This window comes from Xenopus laevis, chromosome 4S (assembly GCF_017654675.1).
Source record: "Xenopus laevis strain J_2021 chromosome 4S, Xenopus_laevis_v10.1, whole genome shotgun sequence".
In the NCBI taxonomy this organism is placed as follows: Eukaryota; Metazoa; Chordata; class Amphibia; order Anura; family Pipidae; genus Xenopus; species Xenopus laevis.
The window spans coordinates 15,914,140-15,930,849 of NC_054378.1; the positions used below are offsets into that span (position 1 = coordinate 15,914,140).

The following is a 16,710-nucleotide window of genomic DNA, read 5'->3' on the forward strand; positions in this document are numbered from 1 at the left end:
CAAAACCAGCCTGTTGGGTTTATTTAATGTTTACATGATTTTCTAGTAGACTTAAGGTATGAAAATCCAAATTATGGAAAGAGCCATTATCTGCAAAACCCCATATCCCGAGCATTCTGGATAATAGGTCCCCTACCTGTTGTTATCTATACTGGGAAGTGCAGTTTTATCCATGAAGACATGCAGAAAGGGCCTGGAATGATGGTGCACACTGCATGACTTCCCCAAGCTCCCATGTTCCTACACCCAGGTGATGCTGAGGGTTAAACCTTGTTCCTTAACAAACTGGATTCATTAAAATACCTCCCACTAGGATCTCAGGGAGGGAGGGGGTTACAGTTGCACATCAGCTGCCTCATTAAAGTTACCAGCAACACTGAAACGGAGAAGAGAAAATAACCCTGTTTATAAGCGGGATCTATAATCAGTTTATTTCTCCTTACAAGAGCAGTAACGGGGGGGGGGGGCCAATTACTTTGTGCTCTGAAAATTCCCTCCCTGCACAGTTATGTGTCTATTTATGAGCAGGAGATGCCAGATTTCTTGTGGCCGAGACCTCCATTGAACAGCATATCTGGAACTGTCCCACTCATCTGATCCCAGGATATAAATGTTGGGATTCATACCCCATTTTTATAGCCTTAGTTTGCTTAGTCCTCCTTTAGCTTTCATTAAGTAAGTCAGGAACCCTGCTATAGTTCCAGGGGTACCCAGAGCACAAATAAGCACTCACCCTTAATCTCCCCCTAACTGGCCTTCAGGCTGGGCCCCTTAGCTCATAACAAGGTTACAGATATATAGAAACATTGGGGTAACAGTCACCCTTCTATAGTTCCAGGGGTACCCAGGGCACAAATAAGCACTCACCCTTAATCTCCCCTAACTGGCCTTCAGACTGGGCCCCCTTAGCTCATAACAAGGTTACAGATATATAGAAACATTGGGGTAACAGTAACCCTGCTATAGTTCCAGGGGTACCCAGTGCACAAATAAGCACTCACCCCAAATCTCCCCCTAACTGGCCTTCAGGCTGGTCCCCCTTAGCTCATAACAAGGTTACAGATATATAGAAACATTGGGGTAACAGTCACCCTGCTATAGTTCCAGGGATACCAAGGGCACAAATAAACACTCACACCAAAGCTCCCGCTAACTGGCCTTTAGGCTGGGCCCCCTAGCCCTGAAATGTGGACTCCAGGGGATGGGGCTTGCCAGAAAATAGGTGGATCAGGTGGGTTGCAGGGGTATTGAAATGTCGGAAAGGTTTGGAAATATAAGTGCTTTTTTTCACCCCTTTTTACAGGTTCCGCTAATTCAGATGCCTGCCATTATTTTCCATGTGGGTTTCATCTTACCTGAATGATACATTTATATTATTGCTCCGCAGAGAAGCCTGGTGCTAGAATGGTTAATAGCCTGTTTTCATGTAAGACAGAAACCAACGGCCCCAGGATCTGAGCCAAATCATCCTGATGAAGAAGAGGCCTGAGGGCAACGTCAACACTTAATTACAGCATTGGGGCACAGGTGTTGCAGCGACAGTTAGGAATATTGGCAGAACTGAGAGTCTTTTATTAAAAAAAACCACTAGATATTGCCATTGCTGTATCAATAATGTATCAGACAAGGCAGCATGGTAGCCCCTTATTAGCCAAGCCCCTATAGATTTATAAATGGAATAGCAATATCCACATATAATACACAAGATCCCTAATTATCCTGTAAATGTTATCCTTATAAATGGTGCTTAGTGATGTCATCAGTTATTATCAGTGCTTACTGCTTAGTGATGTAACGTCTGTCACATGACTCACTCGTGTATTGTGATATAAAATATGAGGATATTATAAGTCGCCTTGGAGTTCCATGACCTGTATAAATGCACTTGGCCTTGGGCCTCATGCTTTTATATGGTCATGGAACTCCGAGGTGTCTTATAATATCCTTATACTGTACAGTGGGGGGTACATTACTATATACAGTACATTATCTCCATTCAAGCCACTGGCTTATGAAGTAGGTTAATAGGACAATATACAGTCAGCTGGGCTGAACATGAGCCCAATAGCACTTGTCCCGACCATTATTATGTTGGATGGCGTGCACAACAGTGACATTGAAAACACTCATTTTCTCTAAGTCTGAGGAACAGGTGGTAATGAGGAAAGGTTAGGACTTGTTTATAGTGGGGGGGGGGGGTGATATAGTCATTACTAGCTCCCCATACAGTATCTTTCCATATGGCACTGCAATGCTCTACAGACTTTTTCTTATTCGCCCTGATGCTCTGCAGCTTTTCTCCCACCCCAGAGAGGCTCTGCACATCCCATTTAATTGCTCTGTCCCTGCTCTGCTTTTCCCAGTGTGTGCGGAGCAGAGAAGTGCCACAAGCTAACATTTGCTTTGCTGTATGGCCCATAGAGGCAGGGTTTTATGAGGCGTGGTGGGACAGGAGCACAGTACAGAGAGCGCCTCTCGGATAATTAATAGTGTAATTAAATACAGCAGTAAAAGCAGAAAAGCTCTCGGTGTACTCGACAGGCTTCATTTCCATTGTCTGCCGATCCGGTTTCCGGGGACAAGACACTGGGTAACTCTTTCTGCTGCAGAATTCAATACACATTAGAGGTAGAGTTCTGGACCGTGTCCAAATGGGATAATAGATCCCCATCAGCTCCGGTTATGGCAGTGCTTTCCTTTGGCTGGATCGCCTGTAAGCTCCAGGAAAGAACCTATGACGACGTATCGGGAATCAATGGTTTGAATGAGTTGAAAATAAAAGTTATTTCTTTTAACTTACGAGTGGAGACGGAGTGCTCGTTGAAACGTTTTCTTCATTAAATAGATTGTCAGCTCCTAGGGAGCACTGGGCCTGTGCAATGGCGCCTTGTCTTAGGGACCTCAATAATGGGTCAGGGCTAACTCAAGCCCCCCTTTTCTGTGTGTCCCGTGACGTTATGCTTGATTATGGTGATATGATGTGTATGGTGACCCCACTCCAGCGGGTTGGGGTATTGTTGGAAGGTGAGCCTGAGCATGTAAAAACACTTGGGTCGTAGGTCTGCTGGTTGGTTGCAGTTCAACCCATTTGGGTCTGGTACCTACAAGCAATATCTCTCTGACCACATTGTCAGTCCATGGGTATCCAGATAAAATGCACCCCCGTATTGGGTCTATACATCCCCATAAAATTGTCCCTTTTTTTTGTAACCTGGATGATCCACCTCCTGGAGTGACACCTTTTTAGGTCGGGATTAAAGTTAATCCTTTGCAGGTCTGGGTTGGGAGCAAAGTGTTAGGTGCTTCTGGGTTGGGTGCAGGTAGTGGGTCCAGGTCAGGCATGGGTCTGCCTAATCAGACCTTCCCTGGAGTCTACTGTTTCGGTGTCTACTTTGGTTTCTCCACCTGCTGGTTTGTATAGGATTTGTAGCAAGCACCATGATGGCAGCTTCCTGATCCAAAAAGACATAAAAACAGTTGTTTTACTGGACATTTCAAGCCACAAAAGGTACATAAGGTTAGGATAGAATTCTAATCCACTTATACATTGATTCAATAATTTGCTCCAAGCTCGGTTCTGCTCGCACTAGGGGCGTAACTACAGAGGAATCAGACAACGCAGCTGCAGGGGGGCCCAGGAAGTATATGGGCCCCATGAGGCCTTAATTCATATACAATTTCAAGTAATATTGGTAAAAAAAAGGCTAGATATTTTGGAGGCCTGAAAAATAATTTGCTGTGGGGCCCAGTAATGTCTAGTTATGCCACTGGCTTGAACATTTCAACAGTAATATCAGGGAGTAGCGAGGAGCTGATAGAGCTGCTTTTAATATGTGACCTTTTGCTGCCATATTGATTCACCTGTCCAGAACCACAGGAGATGTCAATGAGCGACGCATCTTATCATCGATAACCGTATAAATGCTACTGCAGCCATTGTGCATTCTCTGTGCACTTCCCCTTTAAATAACCGTTCAGAATTTAGTTAAGATAAAAACCAGCACAATGAGTGTCGATTTGTGGCATTTTGCTCCCTCCCCTCATCCATTTTCCCTCGCCGGACACATCGATGATTAGACGGCGTCGCTCATTGACATCTTCTGCGGTTCTGGACAGGCGAATCAATATGGCAGCAAAAGGTCACTCTGATATCCATGATATTACTGTTGAAGTGTTCAAGCCAGTGGCGTAAATATATATTACTGGGCCCCACAGCTAATTATTTTTCAGTCCCCCAAAATATCTAGAAGTTAACTCGTTTTACCAATATTTTTTGAAACTGTATATGAATTAAGGCCTCACGGGGCCCCTATACCTCCTGGGCCCCCCTGCAGCCGCAGGGTCTGCTCCCTCTGTAGTTATGCCCCTGGTTCAAGCAGAACCAAGCTCGGTTGGATGATTACACCACACCATTTAGTAATTAGATTTCGCCTGTACTGAGGGTCTAAATACTGTATAGGAAATGTTTTTCTCTTCCATGTCCCCCGCTCACCCCCAATCTTCTTCTACAGATACAAAGCTACCATTATTCCTTCCAGCCAGAGCGGAGCAGGTTTGTAAGAACATAAACACCATTCACAGCGATCCTGACTCCCCACCAAATTGAGCTGAAAAGCCAGAATTTCATGGTGCCGTTTAGATAAAGAGCCTGTCCGTAAACAAATATCTACTTTATTTTAATATCAGCAATTGGCGGTAGCCTCAGCACAAATGGGCCGAGCAGAAATTGCCTCATTATAGGCAACAAAAGGGGGAAAAACAGTTGGGCTGTGTATTATGGACTGGCTGGAGATCAAACAGAGAGAACCTGAGAGTAGAACCGTTAGCTCCTATTGGTAAATGAGAGAGCGGCTGCTGTTTCTTTATTTGTATATTTGTGATATGGCCATTGGCATGGGACTAGCATTGTTTTGTGTATTCTAATACCATTGGCTTCTTTATAAAGACTTGGAGATACAATGAAGATGGGCTACTGTATATGGCATCTTTGGAGGCAGGAACATCAGTGTTAGCCAATGGGAATGAGGCAACATCCACTGTAATGCGATGTGACCCAATGGGAATGATGCCATATCCTTGGTAACCAATGGGAATCTTTGATGTGCAATGTGACCCAATGGGAATGAGGCAATACCAACTGCAATGCAATGTGACCCAATGAGGCTATAGCCACTTTAGTGCAATGTGCCTCAATGGGAATTGGGCACATTAACAAGCCATATCCTTTTTAAAGGGTAAAGGGATTGTTCGCCTTTGAGTTAACTTTTAGTGTGATGTAGAGAGGGATGTTCTAATACAATTTGCAACTGTTTTTTTCATGTTTTTTCCGTTATTTAGCTGCTCTCTAGTTTGCAATTTCAGCAATGTGTTTACTAAGGTGCTAATTACCCCAGCAACCAAGCATTGATTCGCTTGAGAGAATGAAATATGAATAGGAGAGGCCTGAATAGAGAGATGAGTAATAAAAAGTAGCAATTACAATACATTTGTAGCCTTACAGAGCATTTGTTTTTAGATGGGGTCAGCAATCCCCATTTGAAAGCTGGAAAGAGTGAGAAGAAGAAGAAGGCAAAAAGTCAGAAACTATAAAAAATAAACAATAAAGACCAACTGAGCAGTTGCTTAGAATTGGCCATTCTATAAAATACTAAAAGTTAACATAACGGCAAACCACCCCTTAATGCAATGTGACCCAATGGGAATAACAGAATCCATTGGCATCTGCTATGGCATCAGTGTGGCTCAGTAGAAACTAGCGCCACCCACTAGGGACTACTAGTAGACGCCAGAACCTCCTATTATGATTGGATAAGGAATTATCTTTGCCCCTTAAGCGTCATTAGTAGTTAATATTATGCACTAACCTATGTTCTCCAAGCCAATTAGATGTTTAATAGGAGCCTTCCTTTTGTGTATTGAACATTCCCCTATTCATTTGCAAATAGAAAATGTTCTTACGTCTGCTTACGCCATGTAAATTGCAAGATGCCCCTCTTATATACATATTGCCCCAGGAGCTGCTAATCTTGGGGTGGGGTTGCTGTACTCTGAGCCCAATTGAAATAAAACCATCTTAAATGCTCCAAGTTTAATTAAAGCAAGCAGCTCACTGTGTCCTGTGTATCTCATGCATATTCATCATAATTACGCCTAACCCCCCCCCCCCGACTAATTATGTTACACTCAGACCTATTTTCGAAAATCATTTTCATATAATTACAGCAAAGATTTATTGAAGCTGTTTCATTCCCCACTATCTCCGGCGCAGCCCAATGGAAACGATGGCATTATTTGGGGGGGGGGGGGTTTCCCCCTCTCTCTTATCGCCGCATCTCATCCCAGAGGGAAACATTTAACCCTTTCAACTCAAGATAAAGAGAAGGGACTTGAGTCATCTCAGAATAAAGCTCCGTATCTGGCTAATAAGTCTTGGTGGACACGGTGGGAGGGAAAATTGCCATGTTTTTTTTAAATAGGAACAGATTTTTTGCTGATTCCTCTGGTTCTTTTCTTCGCTAATCTCTCCATGGACGCGTTGCTTTTCTTCTATCATCACAAAAGAGAGAGGAAAAAAAAAACTTCAAAAGTGGTGGTAGAACTGAAGGGCCCCCCAATACTGCTGAGTTTATTGTTCTCAGATATACAATTATGCTGCCTGCCTAGTACGTAGGGTTCAGCAACGGCTCAGCTGGAACGGAGAAATCGCTGCACGGCAGAATTCATTGTTGCAAGTTTTTTTCATCGTGGTTTAGGCTCAGCATGGATATAAGTAACCTTAAAGCACTGTCTCTTTGTCCCTTCACCTAAAAAAATAAACATTTACATTAAAGGGTATCTCCATCCAAAAACACTGTTTTTGCTTAATGAAAGAAAATCTTATACTCAGCAATTTTCCAATACACAGTCATTAAAAATTCGAAATATCTTTAAAGTTGTCGGTTAAGGTAATTGCTATTAAAGTAGTGTCTGTTCTGCACCATCTCTGGCTTCCGAAACGATGTAACAAAGTCTAGCTGATTCACAGACCTGACGAAACAATGGATTTCTGTTACATTGTTTCAAGCGTTAGAATCAGGAAATAGCAATGGGCAGACAGATGCTGCTTTTTCTGCAATTTCATTAGCATATATCTTTAAGACCAGTGGAAATATGTAATGAATGTATAATGGGAAACTGCTTAGAATGGCATTTTCTTTCATTAGGCAAAAAACAGTTTATGGTTGTAGTTTCCCTTTAATTTTTTTTCACCCTATACATTTTTCATTCTACAGTTTCCGTTGCCAAAGCATCTTTCTTGTCTAGAAGTTACCCTGCCCAGGGTTCATGTGTATCCCCCTTTCATTCCTGCAAAGCAGATGAAGATGATGATGATAGAAGAATACTCATTGGCAGTTTCCCATAGCAACCAATTAAGAAGAGCCGTATGTGTTACGATACATTATTCCCTATATAAAGCCCCAAGCATTGCACTATAGCTTTCGGTTGGCTTTTGTGTGTGTGAGCAGTCTTCAAACCTGTGCATTTAATGAGCGGATCTTGTATCTGCTCGTTGGCCCAGAGCATGGCACCCAGTATGATACCGGCACACTGATAATGAGATACTTGTGCCTCTCTACTATTACAGGGAGCTTGTATTGCTATAGGGTAAACTGCCTGTTCTGCTCTAAACCAGTGTCCTACCTGTCTCCCTTCTGGCATTAGGGACAGATGGAGAAGGGACCCTGATACCGAGTAGAGTATGGGGGTACAAGGAAGCAGCCTTTACAGTGTACCTAGATAACTACTACTTGACATTCTGATCACACACATCCTGGTACAATCACGCAGAATACCTGCACTTCTCTAATGAACGTTGTGTGTAATGATGTTAAACATCTGCATAATGAGCCTGAGCGCTCCCTGCTGAAAACTGCACCTGCAGTATGTAAACGGGGTTATAGATGGAAATGAGCCATAGGGAGGCGCTGTTCCCTATTAATCTGAAGCTGTTTAGGGACATGGAATGGAACGGGGAAACAACATGGCAGGATCCAGGAGGATCTTTGCCAACCTAATCAGGTGTGGGTCTTTGCCAACCACATTCACAAGCTGATATGGTCTGTGGCAGGGGTCCCCAAATTTTTTTTACCTATGAGCCACATTAAAATGTAAAAAAAAATCGGGGAGCAACATGAGCATGAAAAAAGTCACAAGGTTACATAGTTAAATTTTACATAGTTACATAGTTAAATTGGGTTGAAAAAAGACAAAGTCCATCAAGTTCAACCCCTCCAAATGAAAACCCAGCATCCATACACACACCCCTCCCTACTTTTAATTAAAATTCTATATACCCATACCTATACTAACTATAGAGTTTAGTATCACAATAGCCTTGGATATTATGTCTGTCCAAAAAATTTGCCAAATAGGGTCTGTGATTGGCTGTTCGGTAGACCCTATGTTGACTGGCAGCCTACAGGAGGCAGTATACTTAATATTTATGCAATTAGCATTTGCTTCCAAGAATGGAGTTCAAATATAAGCCCCTGTTTTGAGGCCACTGGGAGCAACATCCAAGGTGTTGAGGAGTAACATGTTGCTCACGAGCCACTGACATGGCCAATAGATGTATGAGTGAGCTCCAATATTAACTGGGGAGGCCATTCATTTGGGCCCATCTAAGCAGATCAAATTCTTCAGTTTACAGCCCATGTATTATGTAAGACCCAATGGAACACAACTAACCAGTGACCCTTTACTGTCACACCCAGTGGCTTACTATAGAATTGCTTCCTCTGTGGCCAACAAGAACCCCCCCTTCCCCAGCCAATCTCTTACCTGCGGCGGGTAAGCAGAGCACGTCAGCACGGGTTAATAGTGGAGGGAGTTTGTACAGGGAGTGAGCAGAGGCAGGAAGTGGGTGGGATAATGGGGATCATAAGATTTTTTGTAGGAGGGCCCGGCGCACTCTAGTTATGCCACAAACTGAAGAAGTCATGGCAGAAGAGCTACTATGTGACTGGCTTCATCAAGGTAATCCCAAGTGTCCTCAAGATAAAGAAATCCAGCTGATTGATAAGATTGAAGCCTTATTAGTATATTCTTATTGTGTATGTTAAAAGAGGAATACAACTTGGAACGCTTAAAGGCAATATAAACCCCAAATCCAATTTTTGCCTGATAAAAGAAAAAATTATTCTAGGCAGCTTTTCAATATACAGTAATTACCAATGTTCATTGATTATAAAGTTACATGTATGTGTAATTGCTACTGAAAGCAACATCTGTCCGTCCATTTTTTTCTACTCCTGGCTCTGACTTTAGAAACAATGTTGCAAAACTGAGAGCCCCCCCATCCCTGGCAAAGGCAAGTCTGTCAGTCGTCTGCTTGTGTTACATTTTCCCAGAGAGCAAATATACAGAGCCAGGGAAATACGACTTTAAGTAACAATTAGATTCACAAATATCCTTTAAACCAAAGAAAACAAGTAATGAATGTATATCGGAAAAGTTCCTTAAAATTATATTTTCTTTCATTAGGCAAAATTTTATTTTTGGGTTTATGTCCCCTTTAAATGAAGAAAAAAAAAAGGTGCCAGTGTCCCTGAAACTGATTAGGAATATGCCCCCTTTTAAAAGCAATGTAGCGCTGTCGGAATAAGTGACGAGTGACTATATACAAAAGGAAAGGAACAAGAGCTTTGATTCCGGCGTCTCTCCTTCAAGTGCCTTTGGCAGCTGTTGGAATGGCTGAATGTAAGGGCAATTATACCTTCCCTCTGCTTCTATTTGCAGGCAGCCTAGACGCCGGCACTTATGTGTCTGATATCAGGAGATTTCCAGCTGATTCCTATAACTTTCTGTGTGGGCTCATTCTTCCACGAAACGGCCCATTTGTATTGGCTGCCTTGTTCTCCGTAGAATCCGAATTAAAGGGACAGAGAATGGTGCTATTGCGCTGGCACTGAGCAATTCCTAATAATAATTAATATTTTTATTACCCAGAACCCCATCGCTTTCCCACAGTTCCACTATAAAGATGTGGGTGCTGAGGTCTGGATGCTGTCTGCACCTTATTCTTAGACACAAAAGCCGCTGTGGGCACCCTAGAGCAACCACCAGACAGCAGACACTCCAACGACTTATTTACCACTGAGGCATTGCCAAATTGTGTCGCAAATATTACTTTTGCATAGTATAGTCGGTGCAACTTCCCCTTGAGGTTGAGGATGCAAACACTGCATTCTGGGTATAAAAATTTTAGAAACGTGTCTGATATTGCACCGAGGACAGCACTAAGGGGTAAGGAGAAGAGGCATGTGACTAAGGTGAAGCAGTTTCTTAACTCTGGAGTAGGTGAGGGAGGAATAGTTTTTTATGTGCATACTGAGTGTGCAAGGTGAAAGGAAGAGATGATGAGCGGGCAGCATCAGACTAGGGGGTCCAAGGCCTAATGTGGCTGCCTCTTCAAGGGCCCCCACTCCCACAACTCCCCAGACCCCTCGCCACAGCTGCAAGAATCCCCGGCATCCCCTCTCTGCCCCCCACTGGTACTTACCGTATTTCCTCTTCTCAAGGCTGGGTGGGAGGTCAGCGCACAAAGATTTCAGTAGGGGAGCAGCTCTGGGTCGGTAGGGCCCACCAGGTTTTTTCCCGGTGTCCCACCTGCCCAGTCAACCCTGTGAGCGGGAGTAGTGGGTAATCAGAGGGGTGCCTTGGCTGTCCTTACTTGTTTCCCCAGCACACTGCACTTCAGGGTTCCTCTGCATCAGAACCTTCACTTGCACCTGATCTGGAACAGGCACCGACGCCAAGTTCAACTATAAGAAAGTGCCCAGAGCAGCTTCAAACACAAGAACCCTATGGTATTGATGTGCCACCAATGCTCCATAGCCGGACTGTTCTGCGATACAGCTGCATCAGTGTTAAGGCCCCCATACACAGGCCGGAAAAAGCTGCCGACAGACAGAGTCGGCAGCTTATTGGCCCGTGTGTGGGGCCCTCCGACAGGCTTCCCCGATCAATATCTGGCCGAAAGTCGGGCAGATCTCGATCGGGCAGGTTAAAAAATCCAGTCGGATTGCGGCTGCATCTGTCAGTTTATGCGGTCCTGTGATCCGACCGCCCATATGGACTGCATTGTGATCTAATCGTTGGGCACTAGGGCCCACGATAGGATCAGCCCGATATTGCCCACCTCAATGTGAGAATATCAGGGAGAGATCCGCTCATTTGGCAACATCTTGATCAGCAGGACTAGGGGAGGGTGTAGTTTCGGCTGGAGCTGTGGACCTAAAGCTGATCAGACATGTAAGGTGGCCCTACAGTCCCTATGGTGCATGGCAGTGAGGAAGAGCAGCAGCTTCTCTTTGCCGTTAGCTGTCGGCCCCAACAAATGGAATAATAGAAAGATCAGTGGTCCCTTTTACAGTATCGTTCCAGGCCATGGAATTTTTGCTGTTCAATTTGGTTGGATCGGCAAATGTATGGCCCTGTGTGGGCAAAGTGACTTATCTCCAATGTTCTCCCTTAAGAGTCTACAGAAAGCCATCGTATAGGGGTATTTTTGGAAACAGTTAGGCCTCTCAGCTGGTTGTGCGCCAGAATGGCGGCTTATGGCTGATATGCAATAATACGGTTCATTTCCTTATCTGCAGCAAAGCCGCTAATATAGCCGGGATGGCTATTATTGCTAAATAAAGCTCCATTTGCTAAAGTGACAGAAAATGAGAAGCTGTTTTAATCACACATGGCTCAATTTTATGTGTCATTCAGAGGAAGGGAGCGCAGTGTGGGCTTAATAAAACCAGACACTTAAGCCTTTCCCCCGTTATTCTCCGTGCCGCCAATATCTGCGCCTTTCCATTATTTCTATTTTAACCCATGTGTGGGTTCAGCAACCAGGGGGGGACCATCGGCTCATCCTAATCCGACATGATGAAAGGAATTTAGTTAGCGGCACTGTCTAGAGAAATTGGCTTTGTGTTCCTCTTTTAGTCGCCCGTCAACTGAGAAACTGAATCCCACTAACTGAAAGTGAATGGAAAGTCCTCAGAGTCAGTGTTTCCTATTCAAAGTGTTATTTATCCTTTAAATTGCCTGTATTCTAAGTAAATGGAAAGTGTAAGGCTGCCTATACTGACTTCCAGGAGATATACCCCCTTATGTATTTTAATGTAGCAACAGTTTGATGGTCACAGAACCCCTCAGTGACTTCTAATATCCTTATCATTTACAGTAGGGGTTACATTATCCCTTATAATACATAGTGATACTCAGAGTTCCCCGTATAACTCAGCCTGCAGCCTTGTGTCTTTATATGGTCACGCAACCCTTCAGTGACTTCTAATATCCTTATCATTTACAGTAGGGGGTACATTATCCCTTATAATACATGAGTGATACTCAGAGTTCCCTGTATAACTCAGCCTGTAGACTTGTGCCTTTATATGGTCACAGAACCCCTTAGTGACTTCTAATATCCTTATCATTTAAAGTAGGGGGTACATTATCCCTTATAATACACGAGTGATACTCAGAGTTCCCAGTATAACTCAGGCTGCAGCCTTGTGCCTTTATATGGACACTGAACCCCTCAGTGACTTCTAATATCCTTATCATTTTCAGTAGGGGGTACACTATCACTGTGATGTTGAAATGATGTCCCCTGACCTGTAAAAAGCCCTTTTGGCATAATAAATGGGTTCTAAACATTAGTTGGCATTAATGTAGAGCAGGATATATGTTTCCCAGACTGAAATGCCTGATTTTCCTTTTAAATACAGTTGTGCCAAATTGCTGGTTGTGTTGCCAGAGAACACAGAATGTACTCGGGAAGGTTTATTTTCTGTTGGCTAAACTAGATAATAATATAGATATTCCTTCTGCGCCTTTCCTCTCGTCTCAGGACCAAATCACTTTATTGCTTTAATTTCTGATGCAGCTGAAACTGTCACATTGGGCGTTTGGGTTTCATACTCATGTTTCTCTCTCTAATATCATAGTTACACATTATCACTCAAATTGAGTAGCTTCTCAGTTACTGCTCAGTTCAGAGGTGCAATAATAGGGGGAAGCAGACCTTGCAGCAACCCCTCAAGCCATAATCACCATTCCACTCCCATTTCCATATAGCAGTGGTACCAGTAAATATTTTGGGGGTACACACCGCACTGCATCACGTCCCTGAAACATTTGTATACCCCACAATGGTTTTGGTGATGCCATGTGCTGGACTTTCCATACAATACTTATATATTATCTTCAAGCCAGCTTCTCATTGGTACAAATTTGTATATTATCCTTTATTCCATCTCTGCTCATCCAGAGTTGTTTCCCCACCATCTGCCCCCCCCCCCCGAGAAAAGTCTGATGATTAAGGGGGTGTCTCTCGGCCTTCGCTAACATTGGTACAGTTTGCTGGATGGAAACAGAATTTCAAATTGCCCCCTGAATCACTGGTGCTTTGTACCATTCTTTCCAACCCTTTCTCTCCATTGCCAGACCCCCGCAATCTGTGTCTTCATGGCTTCTTGTCTTTGGAATGATGTCACAATTCTGCCCGTTTATCTGCTGCCCTCAAATTGCCAATGTCTCTTGCAGTGTTGGAATGGGGGTATCCGCGGCCCATTGCGGCTGCCACCTGGGGCCCCCCACCCCAGCCGAAAGTGTCACCAACCCCCCACAAAGCAACAGACACGATTGGAGCAGAAGAAGAAGCAGACCTGGGTCGGCGGGGCCCCATGAGGGCTACGGTCCACCAGGTTTTTCCTGGTGTGTCACCAGCCCAGTTTGACTCTGGTCTCTTGACAACTCCGCAGCTATATCAGCCCATGTACCTCGATCTTTATTCCGAAAACTGAGCCCTTTCCTGCTGAGCTGAGCAATTTAACCAGGGACCAGTTAAAAACTTTCGATTGGCCCTTTCTACCATGTACCCCATAACACCCACTGCTCCTTCCCCACTGTGCCGGTAAAGTCAGTGACATTATAGGTCCCTATTAAGCCCCCTTCACTCCATTGCAGTTTCAAAGTTTCCACATGCTATTGTTATTCCACCACAACTGAAGTTCTATATACCTGTACAGGTATTGGACCTGTTTTCCAGAATGTTCGGGACCTGGGGTTTTTCGGATAACGGCTCTTTCCGTAATTTGGATCTTCATACCTTAAGTCTCCTAGAAATTCATGTAAACATCAAATAAACCCAATTGGTTGGTTTTTGCTTCCAATAAGGAATAAGTATATCTTAGTTGGGATCAGGTACAAACTACTGTTTTATTATTACAGCGAAAAATGTTTGGATTTGGATTATTTGGGCCCCTCTGATGTTGTTCGTAGGGGTGGAGGGCTGGTGCCAGCTTGGTTCTCCGCTGATTCAGACTCTTCTCTGCCCAAGTTGTCTTACATTGTACCGTCACTACTACACACATAAGTGTCACTTACTCGAGAAGTCTAACAGTATTTTTTGCTATAAAAGGAAGCAAAGCAACCTCAGTGGAAACTCACTCCATGCACATAATACCCTGGTTAGGGTCAAACTGGAGACGGCTTTGCTGCAAGGCTTGTGCAGGAGCTTATTGGCTCAGTGCTGTTAGGCCCAGATAGACATCACTATTAATCTCCTGTGCAGCCGTAGAAATAATGAGTGTAAGCGGATCAGTCAAACCAGTGCAAACGTCTACCATTGATCCTAGCTGGGGGTGGCAGAAGAATCTTGGCTACCCATAGATCCTAACTCGGGTCTCCTCCTGCCTGTCCGCTATCTCTACTTGGATGTTTCAAGGCTACCTTAAATTAAACCTCTCTAAAACATAAATGCTTCTCTTGCCTCCAACTAACACCCAGAACATCCCGGAAGTATCTATCATAGATAACAATTCCACTATCACCCTGTCTCCCCAGGCCGGGTGCCTTGGGGTTATCCTAGATTCTGCCCTGTTCTTTACTCCTCATATCCAGTCACTTATTAAAACATGTCACTTCCACCTAAGGAACATATCCAAAATCAGATCATTTATCACCCAAGATGCTGCCAAAATTCTTATTCACTCACTCGTCATATCACGTCTAGACTACTATAACTCTCTATTAATTGGCCTTCCGGGCCGCCAGAGACTGTCACCTCTCCAGTCCATAATAAACACTGCTGCCAGGCTTATACACCCCAGCATAAACACTCCTCCTCTGCCATGCCACTTTGCCAATCCCCGCACTGGTTTCCGCTAACCTTCAGAATAAAATTCAAATGACCCTGACATTCAAAGCACTTCATAACTCTGCCCCACCTTACATCTCTGAATTCATCTCTATATACACAACACAACCGCTTACTATGCTCCTCTACTGCTCCTCAACTCTTCTCTCATTACCTTCTCACATGCTCGCATTCAAGACTTTGCAGCCCTCTGGATTTCACTTCCACTGTCTGTCCGACTTTCTCACAACCTTTCTGCTTTCAAAAGATCTCTAAAAACGTGAAGTGAAGCCTACCCTCACTCTGCTTAACATGTGCAATAACACATACAGCACTACATCTCTTACCCACTTAATTCTGATCTTGCCCACTCCCACACCTTGTGTCTTATTCCCTTCCCTTTAGATTGTAAGCTGTTTTGCACAGGGCCTTCCTCACCTTTTGTACGAGTATTGGTGGTGATGTATGTAACTTCATGTGTTCTATGTATGTAATTCATGTAATTTAGTTGTATAAACACATTTACTTTACAGCGCTGCTCAATATGTTGGTGCTATATAAATACATGTTAATAATACTAATGACACTGATCATGATCAATATCCCTGGAAGGGCTGAACCAAGATCCTAAGCACGACTGCTTCTATCCAATTCCCCTTTATTACTTACATGTTGAATCAGAAGCCTTTCATGAGTCGGAACAGTTGGCTGGGAAAGCACTGAGAGTAAATCTTTACACTCCAGATGCTCTGCTCTCCCTCATTATATCTGAGTTTACACTTACTCTGAAAACATTATTACTCCTGACACAGAGAATTTGGCAAGGCTCATGGTGTTATTTGATTCCGACTCTGTAGCCAGGGAGACGTTTAAAGGCTTCATGGAGAACAAAGCCCAGGAATGTCAACAGTGGAGCCCTAGTCACATGAAAATCTGCTCCTAACCATTTACTTGTGACATTGACCATTTGTTATGGATACATTTAGCTAAATTTGTTCTGCCTGGTACATAGCATGACTATTTTGCTTCAGGGCTGGATATCAGAGGAGGTAGAAGGACATGTATCCTATAGATCAGTTGTCCTACAAGGTTGGATTCCACCATTGACCTCCATAGCAAACTTCTGAATTATACTGTATTTAAGGCAAAAGACCCTTTTCTCCTATTTTGCTGTAAAATAATTGTGGCCCATTTGGACTCTGCATTGAAGTAAATATGATCCCTAGTGCCTGAATAGTAACATTGTAGTTTTATCCTTCATGGACCCTGGTCATTTCTGGGCTGGAGAACCGACCAACTTCAATCAAAGTAGAGCAATTCCTTAAACCCATTGGTTTCAAACAACTGGAATTAATTGATTATAGTAGAGAAGATCCAAATAAAGTAACCGATGACTTGAACCCAAAATTAATTCTAATCTAAGGTATCGTGGAAATAAGTTGGCCCAAGGGACACAAAGGAGCCATTTGCATGTTTCCATGAATCCTTAAAAATCTCCCAGTTTGGGCAATATAATGTCAAGATGCTTGACA

General features: G+C 43.6%; 1 protein-coding gene across 2 annotated transcripts in view; it reads left to right on the top strand.

Annotated features, from left to right (window-relative positions):
• Positions 1-16,710, top strand: part of ldlrad3.S (low density lipoprotein receptor class A domain containing 3 S homeolog) — a 63,791-nt gene that overhangs the window by 42,945 nt on the left and 4,136 nt on the right. The window lies entirely within an intron of this gene.